Raw genomic sequence first — 20,890 nt, 5'->3', positions numbered from 1 at the left:
AATGGAAGAAGAGATTTAACCTGAATGGAAGCAGAATGTGACTTCTCAGAAGAGATGGCATAAAATCTATGTCTTTAAGGGCAAATAGACTTTTAAGTGGAAAATACGATCTAGAAAAAAAAGTATTACAAATAGAATAAATAATATTGGAGAAGCATAGAGTTTTAAAGAATGTGATAAATCTGGGGAACAAGAGAAATGTCCTACGGATATTGCCAAGGTAAGGAGAAATAAATGATAGGCGACAAAGTGATATTGAAATATTGAAGCTATTTGGAGGAGGCCAAGGGAAGGGGCTTGGATTGCAGCCTAGAAGTTAATGCAAGTTTAAATAGGAAAGGACAAATTCATGTATGATTTGTAGGAAAAACTTTGTTGAGTATGTGGACAAACTGAAACACAAAAAGACTTATTCCTTTCATCTCACTCTATATTGGCTGTTCTGACAAAATAACTAATTACAATACTGATCATTTTTAAATGTAACAAATATGCCATAAAATAACAGGTAATTCTTGAATATGTAACTAGTGCTAACCATTGTCCTAAAAACCATACATTTTAAAACATAATTCTTACAACAAATATTTGAAATGGGAATTACTGCATACTTATATAATTACTATATACTTATTTTGCAGTTGAAATTGAAGCACAAAGTTTAAGTATCTTGTTCTAGGTCGCATAACTATGAACTGGAATTATGTAATGATTTTAGGTGTTTACGTAATTCTTAAGAATGCTACCTCTTTGGAAATCTTACGCATGCTAAGTATATTTTAAAACATCTATATTCAACAAAAATTCTGAATAACTTTAATCTTAAATATCTGTTAGGTTATACTGGAGGCATTTATTTATCTGAACAGATAATTATTCTGTGAAACTTGCATTGATATTACTGCTTTATATTTATACTTTCAGTTATGGTGTAAAACAAAGTTATTTTCCTATATTCTAAGAAACAAGTTTAGATTTAACTGAAAAGTAAATTTCATTTTTTTCTTTTTAAATTCTATGTAATTCAACAATACATAATGTTGGTAGGTTTTGATTATTTTTCCATTGCTATGTTGATCTTCATTTTTATTGGCTTATTATTTTAATTATGTATAAATAAATGATATTAACCATTTGGAACATATGCTGCTAGTATTTTCCTTGATTTATAATTTTGCTATTTATAATTTTAATTAATACACATAAAGTATTCGTAATGAAGTCAGAGGGATAAACTTTTGCTATTGACTTTTGTGTCTTTTATTTTGTGTTTTAAAAATACCAATCACGATCCCAAAGCATATGGATACTTAGCTCTATTTATCTCAGTAACAACGATACAGTTAATATTACCTCATCCTTACGCCATTTGAACAATTCATCTGTTTTCTAATGATTCACCCCATTACCCATGTAACTCTTCTTAGCTCATAACATAGAGCCTGCTCATCAACACTTTCTCTTCTTCTTTTCCCGTTCCTCTAATGTAATGACCAATGTACATCCTTCTATTGAATGGTATAAAGTATGTTTTATCCATGTTGAAATTCTTACAGCATTAAATATTGTTATTTATTAACAAAATCATATTAAAATCCTTTAATTTTTACATATATATTAACTTCATGAATACATTATAAAACATCGGAAGGCAGAAATTTTGATGAGATATTCTACAATCTCATAGTCAAGCACATAGACTTTGTTTCCGGACTCCCTGATTCTGCAAGCTGGCTCTGCAGCAAAGTGGCTGTGCAACTTATTAAACCTCTCCCTGCTCCTGGTTTCTTAGCTGATAACTAGAAAAATAATAACGCAATATTAAATGAATCAGTACATGTGAATCTTTACTTTTTGGCATACTTTAAACACTATGTAAAAATTAGCTATCACTAGATTTGATATAAATTGCAAGCTTTTAGTAACCTATTTAATTTATTGCAGTACAAAATACAACTTTATTCAGTGACTAAAACTTATGTGGAAGCTTCAAAGTTTTTTCTTCCAAAATTCAGACACAAAGAATTTTGAAAACTACACACAGACTTGCTGTTAAGGTCAATAACAAGGCAAGGATGTCCACTTAACTGCTTCTTTTCAACATCATACTGGAAGCCCTCACTAATCCGGTAAGACAAGACAAGACGTATAGTTACAGAGACTGGAAAGAAAGAAAACTGTCTTCAGATGTAGACATTATTATCTATGTAGAAAATATAAAAGAATAGTCAAAAGACTCCTGAAACTAGTAAGTGATTATAGCAAGGTTGCAGGGTACATGATTAATATACAAAACCAACTGCTTTCCTATTTACTGGAAATGAACAAGTGCAATTTAAGAATAAAAATAAAATACCATTTACTTTTGTACCTCCCCAAAATAAATACTTCTGTATATATAAGTTTAAAGAAATGTACAATATCTATACGAAGAAAACTACATAACTCTGATAAAATACATTACAGAAAAACTAAATAAGTGGAGAGCTATTCCATGTGAATGGATAGGACAACTCAATATTGTTAAGATGTCAGTACTTCTCAACTTGATTGAGTGCCATACCAATAGAAATCATAGTAGGCTCTTTGTGGGTATCACAAACTGGTTCTTCAGCTTGTATTGAGAAACAAAAGAGGAAAAATAGATGGCAGATTATTAAAGGAGCACAAAGTTGGAAGACTGGCAATACCTAACTTTAAGATTAATTATTAAACTAAAGTAATCATGACAGTGTGGAGTTGGTGAAAGAATGGACAAATATATCAATGGAACATAATATCCCAGAAATGAAACCATATAAATATCATCAACTGATCTCTGACAATGGAGCAAAAGTAATAAAAGTGATGAAAGGGTAATCTTTTCAATAAATGGTGATGGAAAAACTAGACCTTCAAACACAAAAATAGTAATCTAGACACAGACCATATACCTTTCACAAAAATTACCTCTAGATGCATCTTTCATACACCCAAATGTAAAACACAAGACAATAAAACTCCTAGAGGATAGCACAGAGAAACTCTATCAGTTGTGGCACGGCAGCGACTTTTTAGAAACTACTCCAAAAGCACGCTCCATGAAAAAAAATCAATTATTTAGATTTCATTAAAATTAAACACTTATGCTCTGCAATTAAAAATGTCAAGGGATGCCTCTAGCTTTGTTCTTTTTGCTTAGGATTGTCTTGGCCATACAGGCTCTTTTTTGGGTTTATATGAAATTTAAAGTAGTTTTTTCTAATTATGTGAAGAAAGTCCATGGTAGCTTGATGGGGATAGCACTGAATCTATAAGTTACTTTGGGCAGTATGGTCATTTTCACAATATTGATTCTTCCTATCCATAAGCATGGAATGTTTTTCCATTTGTTTGTGTCCTCTTATTTCCTTGAGCAGTGGTTTGTAGTTCTCCTTGAAGAAGTCCTTCGCATTCCTTGTAAGTTGGATTCCTAGGTATTTTATTCTCTTTGTAGCAATTGTGAATGGGAGTTCACTCATGATTTGGCTCTCTGTTTGTCTATTATTGGTGTATAGGAACGCTTGTGATTTTTGCACATTGATTTTGTATCCTCAGACTTTGCTGAAGTTGCTTATCAGCTTAAGGATATCTGGGGCTGAGGCGATGGAGTGTTCTAAATATATAATCACGTCATCTGCAAACAGACAATTTGACTTCCTCCCTTCCTATTTGTACGCTTTCTTTCTTTCTCTTGCCTGATTGCCGTGGCCAGAACTTCCAACACTATGTTGAATAGGAGTGGTGAGAAAGGGCATCTTTGTCTTGTGCCGGTTTTCAAAGGGAATGCTTCCAGCTTTTGCCTGTTCAGTATGATATTGGCTGTGGATTTGTTATAAATAGCTCTTATTATTTTGAGATACATTCTATCAATACCTAGTTTATTGAAAGTTTTTAGCATGAAGGGATGTTGAATTTTGTCGAAAGCCTTTTCTGCACCTATTTAGATAATCATGTGGTTTTTGTCATTGGTTTTGTTTATGTGATGGATTACATTTATTGATTTGCATATGTTGAACCAGCCCTGCATCCCAGGGATGAAGCCAACTTGATCGTGGCTTCAAACCATACTACAAGGCTACAGTAACCACAAAAACAGATATATAGACAATGGAACAGAACAGAGGCCTCAGAAACAATGCCACACATCTACAACCATCTGATCTTTGACTAACCTGACAAAAACAAGCAATAGGGAAAGGATTCCCTATTTAATAAATGGTGTTGGGAAAACTCTCTAGCCATATGCAGATAACTGAAACTGGACCTCTTCCTTATGCCTTATACAAAAATTAACTCATGATAGATTAAAGACTTACATGTAAGACCTAAAACGATAAAAACCCTAGAAGAAAACCTAGGCAATACCATTCAGGACATAGGTATGGGCAAAGACTTCATGACTAAAACACCAAAAGCAATGGCATCATCACAAGCCAAAATTGACGAATGGGATCTAATAAAGCTAAAGAGTTTCTGCACAGCAAAAGAAACTACCATCAGAGTAAACAGGCAACCTATGGAATAGGAGAAAATTTTTGCAATCTATCCATCTGACAAAGGGCTAGTATCCAGAATCTGCAAAGAACTTAAATTTACAAGAAGAAACAAACAACACCATCAAAAAGTGGGCTAAGGATATGAACAGACACTTCTCAAAAGAAGACATTTATGTGGGCAACAAGCAGATGAAAAAAAGCTCATCACTGGTCATTAGAGAAATGCAAATTAAAAGCACAATGACATATCATCTCATGCCAGTTAGAATGGTGATCACTAAAAAGTCAGAAAACAACAGATGCTGGAGAGGATATGGAGAAATAACACTTTTACACTGTCGGTGGGAGTGTAAATTAGTTCAACCATTGTGGAAGACTGTGTGGACATTCCTCAAGGATCTAGAAACAGAATTACCATTTGACCCACAATCCCATTACTGGGTATATACCCAAAGGATTTTAAATCACTCTATTGTGAAGACACATGTACACGTATGTTTATTGCAGCTCTGTTCACAATAGCAGAGACTTAGAACCAACCCAAATGCCCACTAATGATAGACCGGATGAAGAAAATGTGGGACATATTTCCCACATATATGCCACACCATGGAATACTATATAGCCTTAAAAAAGGGTGAGTTCATGTCCTTTGCAGGAACATGGATGAAGCTCAACAAACTAACATGGTAGCAGAAAACCAAACACTGCATGTTCTCACTCACAAGTGGGAGCTGAACAATGAGAACACATGGACACAGGGAGGGAAACATCACACACCAGGGCCTGTCACGGAGTTGAGCGCTAGGGGAAGGATAGCATTAGAAGAAATACCTAATATAAATGACGGGTTGATGGGTGCAGGAGCCACCATGGGACATGTTTACCTATGTAACAAACCTGCACGTTCTGCACAGGTGTCTCAGAACTTAAAGTATAATGACAAAAAAAAATTAAAAAAAAAAAAAAAGAAAATTGTCAAGGGAATGAAAACACAAGCCAAAGACATGGGGATGTTAGCCAGCAGAGAGGCTCTTCCTTGCTGCCTAGTTCTGTGTGTTTTGACGCAGTTGGTCAGTAGTGTTCTGTGGTACAGGGGAAAAGAGTGATGACTCCCTCACATAGTCTGCTTCTGTGCCTTGGAGGAACCTCCTCCGATTACTGACTCCGTGCCTGGGTTTATTTTGCCAGGTTTTCTGGTCCACGGGGTTCACTAAGGCAGAGGCTGGTTGGCAGACAAGAACATATCCTTACCCGTTGGGTGCTGGGAGGGAGACACATGCCTGCTCCTCAACCAGCCTGCAAAACTGGGCACCTCACCTCTCAGTGACCTGAGAGTTAGGGCTCCTCTCTGCCTGAGTACTGCCCAAGCCAACAAGTCCTGATTGGCTGGGATCTGCAGGGGTGTTGTGGGTGGGGATCACCTAATCTGCTGTCCGGGTGCTTCCCAGGAGAACCCAGGGTTGCACATGCAAATAGAATTGAGGCAGAAGCGAGACTGCTGGGCTGGAAGCTCCAGTGAGTGTGGTCCATTTGGCTGCTAGAGGCGGGGGTGTGTCCACCCCCCGCCTCTGCCCTCTGGGTATTTCCCAGGGCAATAGGAGGCTGTGCTGCTCAGCAGATTTCAGGGAGAATTAAGGCCCTTGTGCTGGAAGCTCTAGAAGGCGTGGCCTGCTTGGCTGGGAGAGGTGGGGTTGGTCAGAGTCACCCCTTCCTGCTATCCAGGGGTTTCCTGGGACAAGTGGCTACACTTGCCGGTTGAACTCACTCAGGAGCAGGAAAGAGGAGCTGGAAGCTCCTGCGGGCGTTGCCTGACGACCTCACTATCTGCTCTCTGGCCAGGTGTTTCCTGGAACAACAAGTGGTTGCGCCCACCAGCTAAATTCAGGCATACGTGGGGCTGCTGGGCTGGACGCTGGCGCTGAACCCTGTGCATGTGTAGGGTGGAGGGGTGGCTGGGGGCTGGAGGGAGGGGAGCAATGCGACTGCTCCTGGGCACTGTGACTGCAGTCTCTACTGGGGAGATGGCACTGGTGCCTCTGTTCCCGGGTCCAAGGCTTGTGGAGGTCCCCTTGGACTCGAGAGCTGCCTCCACAACATTTCCGGCGGCTCTCTGCCTCAGTTTAGAAGCTGGTGGGAGGGTGCAGGGAGGCCAGCGGGGGAAGGGGGGAGGCGGTGGGGGTCTTCCGTTCGCAGCCTCACACAGTATCCTGCGGAGAGCGTGAATCCCTCACGAGCCGCTTACTCACTCACCCTTTCCTGTGTTGGGAAGCTTCTCGCGGCTCCGCGTTTATCCCAGACAGGCTGCTGCCCAGCTGCACTCCTCTCTGCTCTCTTTGTCTGCTTGCTGCCTTGATGGAGTCCGACATGGTTTCTTAGACATCAGCTTGTAGGGTCAGTGTCCGCCAGGCCTTTGTCTCCTCTCTGTGAGAGCAGCGCGCAGGAGCTGCTTCTAGTCCGCCATCTTGACTGAACCCCTCTCAATCACTCTTCCTGTGTCTCCGGCTTTTAGAACTAAAGCAGTTATAAGAATACAGACGTATTCTGCTCAGTCGGAGTGTTTATAAAAGTGTTTATTTTATTTATTTATTTATTTATGTAATCCCTGAAGGATAATTCTAAGTTGGTTTACTGACAACTATACGGTAAAATATTTATACAATGCATTTGTCTTTCCTTTATTACCTTTTCTCCATGTAGTTTTGTTTGAGATAAAAGACAGACCCTCCTGGTTTTGAGGTAAAGCAAACCTTGAAAAGAAATTATTTTAAAACCACAGACTTCAAGCTGGTATAGAAAAAAAAAATTCTTGTTTTTAAATTACTAAAGATTTAGATTTCTTTTTTGTGTGATGGAGTATCTCTCTGTCGCCCAATTGCCAATAAATGTATATACCAGGGAAGCATGCAGCACATCAAATGTAGTTAATATAGCATCCATAAACTTTTGCTTAGATGAAAAAAAACATTTAAGAATAACTTGATTTATCTGAACAAATCATAACATCAAATAACTGTAAAGGGAAAAACCTGGGCTGTATTTAAAAGGAATACATGTTGGGCTGGGTGCAATGGTTCAGACATGTTATCCCAGCACTTTGGGAGGCAGAGGCGGGTGGATTGCTTGAGCCCGGGAGTTTGAGACCAGCCTGGACAAAATGGCAAGACCCTGTCTCTACAAAAATTACAAGAATTAGCCAGCATGATGACACATGCCTCTAGTCCTGGCTACTCAGGAGGCTGAGGTGTGAGGACTGCTTGAGCCTGGGAGGTGGAGGTTACCGTGAACAAAGGTGGCACCACTGCACTCTAGCCTGGGTGTCAGAATGAGACCCTGTCTCAAAAAAACCGAAAAGAAAGAAAAAAGAAAAAACAGGGAGGGAAGGAAGGAAGGGCAGGCATACATGTATGCTTTGTAAATTATGCTTTTTAAAAAACAAACTATTAAAACAGTAAAGTTTGCAACTATCTAGAAATTTTAGGAAAAGATACATATATATACCCTGTATTCAGCACTACTCTAAACAGTAGTTTTATATCAGAAAACAATATAGACGGAAATTTCTACATTTACACAGCTGACATTATTGCAGAAGATAAATAATAATACACATAATTGTTGACTATACTTTATAATGTGCTAGAAAATGTTAAGTGTTATGTCGTTGAAGTACTTGCATCTTTATTTTCCAGTATTTTACTCAAGAGACAGCTGTATATATGTTACTCCAATGGGCGATGCCTTTATTCTTTTTCAGTTGGAAGTTCTTATTCTGTTGGACTATTTTTTAATTATATGAGCAACAGAAAATTCATCTGAAAGCACAATCTAATTATTATATATTTTATTATACTTTAAGATCTAGGGTACCTGTGCACAACGTGCAGGTTTGTTACATATGTATACATGTGCCATGTTGGTGTGCTGCACCCATTAACTTGTCATTTATATTAGGTATATCTCCTAATGCTATCCCTCCCCTCCACCACAATAAGTCCGGGTGTGTGATGGTCCCCTTCCTGTGTCCGAGTGATCTCATTGTTCAGTTCCCACCTATGAGTGAGAACATGCGGTATTTGGTTTTCTGTTCTTGTGATAGTTTGCTGAGAACGATGGTTTCCAGCTGCATCCATGTCCCTACAAAGGACATGAACTCATCCTTTTTTTAATGGCTGCATAGTATTCCATGATGTATATGTGCCACATTTTCTTAATCCAGTCTGTCACTGATGGACATTTGGGTTGATTCCAAGTCTTTGCTATTGTGAATAGTGCCACAATAAACATAGGTGTGCATGTGTCTTTATAGCAGCATGACACTTAATCCTTTGGGTATATACCCAGTAATGGGGATGGCTGGGTCAAATGGTATTTCTAGTTCTACATCCTTGAGAATTGCCACACTGTCTTCCACAATGGTTGAACTACTTTACAGTCCCACCAACAGTGTAAAAGTGTTCCTGTTTCTCCACATCCTCTCCAGCACCTGTTGTTTCCTGATTTTTTAATGATTGCCATTCTAAATGGTGTGAGATGGTATCTCATTGTGGTTTTGATTTGCATTTCTCTGATGGCAAGTGATGATGAGCATTTTTTCATGTGTCTGTTGGCTGTATGAATGCCTTCTTTTGAGAAGTGTCTGTTCATATCCTTTGCCCACTTTTTGATGGGGTTGTTTGTTTATTTCTTGTACATTTGATTGAGTTCTTTATAGGTTCTGGATATTAGCCCTTTGTCAGATGAGTAGATTGCAGAAATTTTCTCCCATTCTCTAGGTTGCCTGTTCACTCTGATGGTAGTTTCTTTTGCTGTGCAGAAGCTCCTTAATTAGATCCCATTTGTCAATTTTGGCTTTTGTTGCCATTGCTCTTGGTGTTTTAGACATGAAGTCCTTGCCCATGCCTATCTCCTGAATGGTATTGCCTAGGTTTTCTTCTAGGGTTTTTATGGTTTTAGGTCTAACATTTAAGTCTCTAATCCATCTTGAATTAATTTTCTTATAAGGAGTAAGGAAAGGATCCAGTTTCAGCTTTCTACTTATGGCTAGCCAATTTTCTCAACACCATTTATTAAATAGGGAATCCTTTCCCCATTTCTTGTTTTTGTCAGGTTTGTCAAAGATCAGATGGCTGTAGATGTGTGGTATTATTTCTCAGGGCTCTATTCTGTTCCATTGGTCTATATCTCTGTTTTGGTACCAGTACAATGCTGTTTTGGTTACTGTAGCCTTGTATTACAGTTTGAAGTCAGGCAGCATGATGCCTCCAGCTTTGTTCTTTTTGCTGAGGATTGTCTTGGCAATGCGGGCTCTTTTTTGGTTCCATATGAACTTTAAAGCAGTTTGTTCCAATTCTGTGAAGAAAGTCATTGGTAGCTTAATGGGGATGGCATTGAATCTATAAATTACCTTGGGCAGTATGGCCATTTTCACGATATTGATTCTTCATATCCATGAGCATGATATGTTCTTCCATTTGTTTGTGTCCTCTTTGATTTCACTGAGCAGTGGTTTGTAGTTCTCCTTGAAGAGGTCCTTTACATCCCTTGTAAGCTGGATTCCTAGGTATTTGATTCTCTTGGAAGCAATTGTGAATGGGAGTTCCCTCATGATTTGGCTCTCTGTTTGTCTGTTACTGGTGTATAAGAATGCTTGTGATTTTTGCACATTGATTTTGTATCCTGAGATTTTGCTGAAGTTGCTTATCAGCTTAAGGAGATTTTGGGCTGAGACAATGGGGTTTTCTAAATATAAATCATGTCATCTGCAAACAGGGACAAATTGACTTCTTCTTTTCCTAACTGAATACCCTTGATTTCTTTCTCTTGCCTGATTGCCCTAGCCAGAACTTCCAACACTATGTTGAATAGGAGTGGTGAGAGAGGTCATTCCTGTCTTGTGCCAGTTTTCAAAGGGAATGCTTCCAGTTTTTGCCCATTCAGTATGATATTGGCTATGGGTTTCTCATAAATAGCTCTTAATATTTTGAGATACATTCCATCAATACCGAATTTATTGAGCGTTTTTAGCATGATGTGCTGTTGAATTTTGTCAAAGGCCTTTTCTGCATCTATTGAGATAATCATGTGGTTTTTGTCTTTGGTTCTGTTTATATGCTGGATTACATTTATTGATTTGTGTATGTTGAACCAGCCTTGCATCCCAGGGATGAAGCCCACTTGATCATGGTAGATAAGCTTTTTGATGTGCTGCTGGATTCGGTTTGCCAGTATTTTATTGAGGATTTTTGCATCGATGTTCATCAGGGATATTGGTCTAAAATTCTCTTTTTTTCTTGTATCTCTGTCAGGCTTTGGTATCAGGATGATGTTGGCCTCGTAAAATGAGTTAGGGAGGATTCCCTCTTTTTCTATTGATTGGAATAGTTTCAGAAGGAATGGTACCAACTCCTCCTTGTACCTCTGGTAGAATTCGACTGTGAATCCATCTGGTCCTGGAATTTTTTTGGTTGGTAGGCTATTAATTATTGCCTCAATTTCAGAGCCCGCTATTGGTCTATTCAGGGATTCAACTTTTTCCTGGTTTAGTCTTGGGAAAATGTAAGTGTCCAGGAAATTATCCATTTCTTCTCGGTTTTCTGGTTTATTTGCATAGAGGTGTTTATAGTGTTCTCTGATGGTAGTTTGTATTTCTGTGAGGTCGGTGGTGATATCCCCTTTATCATTTTTCATTGTGTCTATTTGATTCTTCTCCTCTCTTCTCTCTTTTCTTCTTTATTAGTCTTGCTAGCAGTCTATCTATTTTGTTGATCTTTTCAAAAAACCAGCTCCTAGATTCATTGATTTTTTTGGAGGGTTTTTTGTGTCTCTATCTCCTTCAGTTCTGCTCTGATCTTAGTTATTTCTTGCCTTCTGCTAGCTTTTGAATGTGTCTGTTCTTGCTTCTCTAGTTCTTTTAATTGTGATATTAGGGTGTCAATTTTAGATCTTTCCTGCTTTCTTTTGTGGGCATTTAGTGCTATAAATTTCCCTCTACACACTGCTTTAAATGTGTCCCAGAGATTCTGGTATGTTGTATCTTTGTTCTCATTGGTTTCAAAGAAAATCTTTATTTCTGCCTTCATTTCGTTGTGTACCCAGTAGTCATTCAGGAGCAGGTTGTTCAGTTTCCATGTAGTTGAGTGGTTTTGATTGAGTTTCTTAGTCCTGAGTTCTAATTTGATTGCACTGTGGTCTGAGAGACAGTTTGTTATAATTTCTGTTCTTTTACATTTGCTGAGGAGTGCTTTACTTCCAACTATGTGGTCCGTTTTGGAATGAGTGCGATGTGGTGCTGAGAATAATATGTATTGTGTTGATTTGGGGTGGAGAATTCTGTAGATGTCTATTAGGTCCGCTTGGTGCAGAGCTGAGTTCACTTCCTGAATATCCTTGTTAACTTTCTGTCTCATTGATCTGTCTAATGTTGACAGTGGGGTGTTAAAGTCTCCCATTATTATTGTATGGGAGTCTAAGTCTCTTCGTAAGTCTCTAAGGACTTTCTGAATCTGGGTGCTCCTGTATTGGGTGCATATATATTTAGGATACTTAGCTCTTCCTGATGAATTGATCCCTTTACCATTATGTCATGGCTTTTTGTCTCTTTTAATCTTTGATGGTTTAAAGTCTGTTTTATCAGAGACTAGGATTGCAACCGCTGCTTTTTTTTTTGTTTTCCATTTGCTTGGTAGATCTTCCTCCATCCCTTTCTTTTGAGCTTGTGTATGTCTCTGCATGTGAGATGGATCTCCTGAATACAGCAAACTGATGGGTCTTGACTCTTTATCCAGTTTGCCAGTCTGTGTCTTCTTATTGGACCATTTAGTTCATTTACATTTAAGGTTAATATTGTTATGTGTGAACTTGATCCTCTCATTATGATATTAGCTGGTTATTTTGCTCACTCTTGGATGCAGTTTCTTCCTAGCATCGATGGACTTTACATTTTGACATGTTTTTGCAATGGCTAGTACCTGTTATTCCTTTCCATGTTTAGTGCTTCCTTCAGGATCTCTTGTAGGGCAGGCCTGGTGGTTACAAAATCTCTAAGCATTTGCTTGTCTGTAAAGGATTTTATTTCTCTTTCACTATGAAACTTAGTTTGGCTGGATATGAAATTCTGGGTTGAAAATTATTTTCTTTAAGAATGTTGAATATTGGCCCCCACTCTCTTCTGGCTTGGAGAGTTTCTGCCGAGAGATCTGCTGTTAGTCTGATGGGCTTCCCTTTGTGTGTAACCCGACCTTTCTCTCTGACTGCCCTTAACATTTTTTCCTTCATTTCAACTTTGGTGAATCTGACAATTATGTGTCTTGGGGTTGCTCTTCTCGAGGAGTATCTTTGTGGTGTTCTCTGTATTTCCTGAATTTGAATGTTGGCCTGCCCTACTAGGTTGGGGAAGTTCTCCTGGATGATATGCTGCAGAGTGTTTTCCAACTTGGTTCCATTTTCCCCATCACTTTCAGGCACACCAATCAGACATAGATTGGTCTTTTCACATAATCCCGTATTTCTTGAAGGCTTTGTTCATTTCTTTTTACTCTTTTTTCTCTACACTTCTCTTCTCATTTCATTTCATTCAATTGATCTTCAATCGCTGATATTCTTCCAGTTCATCAAGTTGGTTACTGAAGCTTGTGCATTTGTCACGTAGTTCTCGTATTATGGTTTTCATCTCTATCAGTTCTTTTAAGGTCTTCTCTGCATTGATTATTCTAGTTATCCATTCATCCATTCTTTTTTCAAGGTTTTTAGTTTCTTTGCGCTGGTTACGTAGTTCCTCCTTTAACTCTGATAAGTTTGATCAACTGAAGCCTTCTTCTCTCAACTTGTCAAAGTCATTGTCCATCCAGCTTTGTTCTGTTGCTGGCGATGAGCTGCGTTCCTTTGGAGGGGAAGATGCACTCTGATTTTTTGAATTTCCAGCTTTTCTGCACTACTTTTTCCCCATCTTTGTGGTTTTATCTGCCTTTGGTCTTTGATCATGGTGACGTACTGATGGGGTTTTGGTGTGGGTGTCCTTCCTGTTTGTTTGTTTTCCTTCTAACAGTCAGGACCCTCAGCTATAGGTCTGTTGGAGTTTGCTTGAGGTCCACTCCAGACCCTGTTTGCCTGGGTATCAGCAGCGGAGGCTGCAGAAGATAGAATATTGCTGAACAGCGAGTGTTGCTGTCTGATTCTTGCTCTGGAAGCTTCGTCTCAGGGGTGTACCCTGCCGTGTGAGGTGTGAGGTGTCGGTCTGCACCTAGTGGGGCATGTCTCCCAGTTAGGCTACTCAGGGGTCAGGGACCCACTTGAGCAGGCAGTCTGTCCCTTCTCAGATCTCAGCGTCCATGCTGGGAGATCCACTGCTCTCTTCAAAGCTCTCAGACAGGGGCATTTACCTCTGCCGAGGTTTCTGCTGCTTTTTGTTTAGCTATGCCCTGTCCCCAGAGGAGGAATCTACAGAGGCAGGCCAGCCTCCTTGAGTTGTGGTGGGCTCCACCCAATTCGAGCTTCACGGTGGCTTTGTTTACCTACTTAAGCCCCAGCAATGGCGGGTGCCCCTCCCCCAGCCTTGCTGCTGCCTTGCAGTTAGATCTCAGACTGCTGTGCTAGCAATAAGGGAGGCTCCTTGGACTTGGGACCCTCCGGGCCAGGTGTGGGATATAATCTCCTGGTGTGCCATTTGCTAAGACCCTTGGTAAAGCACAGTATTAGGGTGGGAGTTACCCGATTTTCCAGGTGTTGTGTGTCTCAATTTCCTTTGGCTCGGAAAAGGAATTCCCTTCCCCCTTGTGCTTCCCAGGTGAGTCGATGCCTCGCCCTGCTTCAGCTCTCACTGGTCGGGCTGCACCCGCGGACCAGTGCCTACTGTCCGACATGCCCCTGTGAGATGAACCCAGTACCTCAGTTGAAAATGCAGAAATCACCTGTCTTCTGTGTCGCTCACGCTGGGAGCTGGAGGCTGGAGCTGTTCCTATTCGGCCATCTTGTTTGGGCCTTTTCAAAAATCTAATTATTTTAGTTATTTTCTAAAGGCAGTATTTGTTTTTCAGCCTAAGGAGCATCAGTTTAAATCTTATGAATATAATATAATGAGATATAAAATTTGGAAAATGTTTTACATACACAATTTTTCTATATTCAACAAAATATATTATGCCTTTATTAGAACACTATTACTTGCACATATTCAATATGATGTAGTTATTATTTTTCTATTTCTTTTTCCCTAGTGGTATTAAGCACCATCCTATGTCTCAGCAACATGCTTATGTTTGAATGGAGTTCGTGAAAAGTAAGAGGAAATAGGGTGGAAATGAACCACTATGTCCTGATCATACTTCATTTATCTATTTGGTGCTGTGAAGATTTAAGATACTTCAGCTTAACCTCATTTCCACTATTTAGAGACATTAAGACTATTTTGCACAAAGTTGAATAACCACACACTTGATTACTTCACCAGAAGCATTAAACAGTGACAATCCTGAGGTGTACAAATAATGCCACTCCATAATTATTGAACTGAGATTGGTGTTGTAATGCAAATAATAAGATTATATCCTCAGTTAAATTATATAAAACATGGTAACCTCCATAAAAATGTCACCATATCCACTCATATCACTAGTTTGAAACTATGTGTTTTCAATTTCATTACACAGAATATATTTTATTATAAAAATAGATAATAAATTATCCTACAGAAAGGAATATTTTATTATTGTCACAGAGTCATCTACACAGTCGAGGAATACTACTTCATTAGTACTTAGTCATCAAATGGTTTTTGTAATTTAAGACTCCCTTAAAAATGCAATGCATTTGCTACAGAGTTTTGCTAAGTTATATATATATATATATATATATATATATATATCACCATCCACATTTCTGTATGTTCTTTAGGCACTCTGTGCTATATGCAAATGGAACATATTTTTCTCTCTTAATATTTGATTCTATTGTGGTAGACAGACCTTAAGGTTTTCAATCTCTTGGTGTTAAAAGCTTTTGTGTAATCCCCTACTTTAGAATGTGAGCTAGACTTGTGACTTTCTTCTAAACAATAGAATATGACACACATAAAGCAATGTCACACCTGTGATTACATTATACTGTGTAAAACTGTTCTGCTAGCTCTCACTATCCTGTTGGTCTTTAAGAGGCAAATTGAGATGTTTTGGTGAGGGTCTGCTTATGAAAAAGGTTATGTGGCAGAAAAGATAAATGGCTAAGCACTAAAGGTGGCATCCATTTGACAACTTTCATGGATCTAGAGCCCTCCCTCAGCCATAGAGCTTCAAGAAAATAAATTCTACCAACAGCCTACATGAGCTTGGAAGTGAATTATTTTGCCATTTGAGACTCCAGAACTTATCTGGAGTCTCCCTTGATAGCACCCTTGATAGCAGATTGTGATACTCACAGTATTTTTCTGTATTATGAATATATAGTTACCACTGCTTCACCAATTCACTGTTTTTAGAATCCTGCTAAACACATAAACAAAACTATTCTTATTTGTGGCTAATGAGCAAGAATAGCTATAATACAGTCAAATAGGTGTGTACTTGTTGAATCAAAAGACATTAATTTGAATAGATATCATCAAAATCGTCTCCCCAAATTAGGATTTAATTTATCCTTTTATCATAGTGCAAAGAATTCATGGTCCAAAGGAAATTTAACCTCCGCCACCTTAAGAACTCAAAGCTAGCACTGCCAACAGACAATGGATTTTAGAGACTGCCCTAGATTCATTGCCAGTGTTATCTCTGAAAATGAGATTTAGCTCATGACACATACGACACACTATTCATCTGCATGATTCATTCTCCTTCAAATAGCTCAATTTGGGGTGGGTTTATTTGATTGACAAAGTAAATATCATAGGTTTGTTGTTGAATTACAAGTAAAATTGGTAAAGTGAATATCTACCATGACTTGTTTCTTTAGTAAATTGTATTGCAATGTTGGATATGCCCAAAATATAAAGTTCACCAAAAAAAAAAGACAAATGTCTACCTTATATTAATTTATTCATGTATCTACCAAAGCAATTCTAAACCTGTTCTAGTATGTTAGTTATATATATAGACTTAGGTATGCCCCAGAGTATTACTGAATATGCATATGTATGTGTATATAAATGTATGCATATATGTGTGTAAATGTGTGCACGTCTTATTCCAGCTTCTACTGGTATGACAATACCACAGACTGTGTAATTTATAAAAAATAGAAGTTTATTTGGGTCCTGATTTTGAAGTCTGGGAAATCCAAGAACATAACACTGGCATCTGTCAAGGGTCAAGCCATGGTAGAAGATGGGATGTTGGAAGTGAGTATGTGAGACAAAGAGTGGAAGTTGGGTGAAACTCAGTCTTTTCATTAGGCAACCACTCCAGTAATACCCAACTCACTTCCACAATTGTGGCGTTAATACATACATGAGGGCTCCACCCTATGAAAGGAACATTCAGACCATAGCAGTATATATATATATAAAAGCATATATGTGTGTGTGTATGTGGTTGTGTGTATACATACCCACATATATTTGAATGAAGTCACAACAATTAAAAAGAATTGTGCCATTTACAGATATAGAAGTTTAAAAAATAACAAGTCAGGGGGACAATGAACTTACTTTTGGATATGTGCCCAACACATCCAAGTGAAAATGCCTGCATGAACTTGAATTAAGTTTCATGAATATAAAATTCATGAGAGAAAAAAGGCTTAAAAAATTTATTTTTAATTTATGAACTTGATACTATAGTTACAATTGATTAAAGTAAAGAGTATTGTGGATATATATTGACTAAGAAAACTGCAAATATTAAACACGGTAAGGGAAGGAGAAAGGGCAGGAAACCTGGAAAAAGAGGTAGAGATTTAAACAAAGTTTAAAAACAACTAATAGTGTTAAAAATTATCAGCAAAGTACAATTATATGACAGGAAAATTTCCATTTTTGAAATTTGTAAGATATTGGATATTGTATTAGTCTGTTTTCACACTGCTATAAAGAACTACCAGAAACTGGGTAATTTATGAAGAAAGAGGTTTAATTGGCTCACTGTTCCACAGGCTTAACAGGAAGCATGACTGAGAGGCCTCAGGAAACTTACAATCATGATGGAAGGCAGAGGGGAAGCAAGCACTTTCTTCACATGGTAGCAGGAGAGGGAGAGAGAACCAGCGGGAAGTTCCACACAGTTTTAAACCATCAGATCTCATGAGACTGAACTCACTATCATGAGAACAGCATGGCGAAATCTGCCCACATAGTGCAATCACTTCCCACGAGATCCCTCCCCCAACATTGGGAGTTACAATTCAACATGAGATTTGGATGGGGACACAGAGCCAAACCATATCAGAGATGTGCAAGAACAGTTTGAAGAGAATTAAAAGGCCAAGAACAATGCATTGAAAAGTTGCTGTACCTGCAGAAGTAAAGGAGGCAAGCATAAAGCAGTCTTTCTAGAAGTGCGCATGAGAGGATTAGCAGGGAAGTAGAAAAGGTGCCAGACCAAGGGGAGGATAGCTTATTTGTTTTTCTGTATTTTGAAAAGTGATACTCTTGCATAATTCCTGTGCTTAGACCAAAGTGTCCATAGGCAGAGTGAAATTAAAGGCAAAAATAGATTCGCATGTGGAAAAGGACCTGCTAGAAATGAGAAGAGAAATGTTGCAGGTGTATATATAAAGAGGTGCAAGAAACTTCTCGTATCGGAGGAAACTTCACAGAAAAAAATTATATATATTTTAAAGTCCACACTTTTCTGAGTTCAGAATGGAAATAGAAAATGACACTCTGACAGACAGAAAGGTGTGCCTGCCCAGAAATACAGAGAGCATGCCAAACTTCACGTAGGGCTGCAATATGGTTTGAATATTTATCCCCTCCACGCCTCATGTTGAAATGTCATCCCCAGTGTTAGAGATGGGACCTGGTGGGAGGTGTGTGGGTCATGGGGATGCATCACTCATGAGTCTTGACACTATCCTCAAAATAATGAGGGAGTTCTCACTCGGAGTTCACATGAGATCTCACTATTTAAAAGAGTGTGGCACCTCCCCGCTCTTACTCTTGCTCCCCTTCTTGCCACATGACACAGTGGCTCTCTCTTTACTTTCTGTCATAATTATAAGCTCCCTGACACCCTCACCCAAAACTAAGCAGATGCCAGCCCTATTCTTGTAGAAGCCTGTAGAATGTGAGTCAATTAAATGGCTTTTCTTTATGAATTTCCCATTCTCAGTATTTGTTTATAGTGACACAAATGGACTAACACATAGGGGAGGCTATTTTGTATTTTTATTTCTTTGGAAATAATTCCTTTGTATTTACCCTTTTTCAATTTTTTCTCCTGAAGAACTTTTATTTACTACATAAAATAGAAACAGGCATTATTTTCTCAGAAAAATCCTTCTTCTTTTTGGTAACATATCCAGTAAGATAGAACCCGCTCCATATTTGTTCTTTCGCAATGCTGTTTATATCTACTGATATATGTATATATTTTGGTATATATAACTATCTACATTTTGAAAAATATTTTGGAAAAATATTATGGAAGTTCCACAAAAAATAAAATAAAATTACCAGCTAATCCAGCAACCCCATTTTTGGGTATATTCAAATGCATTGAAATAACTATGGTGAAGAGATGTTTGCACTCCTATATTCACTCCAGTATTATTCACAGTAGGCAATATTTGGAAGAAATGTAAATATCCATCAGCAGATAAATACATTTAAAAATGTGATACACACAGAAACACACAGAGAGAGAGAGAGAGAAGGAGAGAGAGAGAGGGAGAGAGACATAGAGAGAATGGAATACTATTAAACTTTTAAGATTTGCAACAAAATAAGTAAATCTGGAGGATATTAGACTAAGTAAAATAAGCCAGACACAGAAAAACAATTATCACAAATTTGAACTCATAAATTCACAGAGTAGATTTGTGTTTACCAGAGCCTGAGGGATGGGGAGGACACTGATGGGAAAAGGGGAAATTTTGTTCAAAATTCACAAATTTCAGTTAAATGAGAGGAATAACTTCCGGTATCTATTACACAATCAATTGACTAGAGTTAATAATTATGTATTATATATTTCAAAGTTGCTGAGAGTAGATTTTAAAGTTTCCTCACTGCAAAGAAATGATAAGCATGTGAGATAATGAATATGCTAAATTTGTTAGCCTGACATGGTCATTCCCTAGTGCATCCAATTATTGAAGTATCACATGCTGCACCGTAAATCAGTAAAATAATTTCTTGTTAATTAAAAGTAAAATTTTTTAAAATGTGAAAACTGCTTGATCCTTCAATGCTTTGTAGCCTACATTGTAGAAATAATGTAAGGTATTATTCTTATTAGTGATAGGTATTGTCTAACTTGTGTATATATTTTACTCCAGGAGAAAGATATTTACCAATAGAAAAGACAACACCAGATTTGGGAGGACTTCAAACTCTTCACTCCCCAACCTCCACTTCCTTCAGTGGTAAAATTTTTCTGAAAGAATCAGGAGAATGTATTTTCTCTGAAAAATTTTCTCTGCAAGAGAAGTATACCAAAAATGTTTGCTCTTTATACTCCACATAGCCGCCATCTACCACAGTCATTCATCTGGACTTCAAGTCTGGTCCGCTGGGGAGTAGGTCATCACCACTACACCAGGTCACCATCAAGATCCAAAATGTGCTGAAACTTAAAGTCACTGCTCTATTTGGTAGCAATCCAAAGTGGACCAAAACATTCCCTAAGTAACGCCAAGGTCAAAAAGGTGATGTTGAAACGTCAAATTTTGATCTCTATGAGTGGGTAGTACTAAATAGAGAGTTGTTATAAGTAGGATAAGAGAAGAGCTGTTGGCTGTTTCATCAAAGCAAAGAATATTAAGGAAATTAAAGTAAGCTATCAACAAGTACGTGTCCTGTTTAATTTGTAATGTTTTCCTCAAATATGTTAAATGTTATCCTCTCCCTAAAAGAGGAAAGGACCCTGCTCTTTATAAAATTTATAGCATGGTACAATACAAGGCTGGAAAATGTCCTAGTAGACCTGTTTTTTAAAAAATATTAATGTGCCACTTTAGGCAGAAGGAACATGATCCTGGAGGGAAGCATAAGTACGCAGACAGAAATAAAGAACAATAGGGATGGTAACAATACAAGTAAATTAATATTAACTTAAGAAGAAAAGAACCAGATGAGCGCCCATAAGTGTTAAATGTATAGAGAAATAAAATTAATTTTTAAAATCACATAAATGGTGAGAGAAGTAAACTGTTTTAAGGTCATAATATTATATGACAAGTTGTAAATTTTCTTATTTATACATGGGTATAATATGTCAAAGATTCAT

At 38.0% G+C, this 20,890-nt stretch overlaps 1 long non-coding RNA gene across 1 annotated transcript; it reads left to right on the top strand.

Moving 5' to 3' along the window:
* Window positions 1-7,031: 7,031 nt before the first annotated feature.
* LOC117096668 lies at window positions 7,032-20,425 on the top strand. The gene is made up of 3 exons (XR_004442577.1): window positions 7,032-7,086; window positions 14,732-14,793; window positions 20,129-20,425. It is a non-coding gene; the product is annotated as an uncharacterized LOC117096668 (long non-coding RNA).
* Window positions 20,426-20,890: the final 465 nt, after the last annotated feature.

Source organism: Trachypithecus francoisi, unplaced genomic scaffold (genome assembly GCF_009764315.1).
Source record: "Trachypithecus francoisi isolate TF-2019V2 unplaced genomic scaffold, Tfra_2.0 Lachesis_group14, whole genome shotgun sequence".
NCBI lineage: Eukaryota > Metazoa > Chordata > Mammalia > Primates > Cercopithecidae > Trachypithecus > Trachypithecus francoisi.
This window is presented reverse-complemented; position numbering and strand designations above follow the sequence as displayed.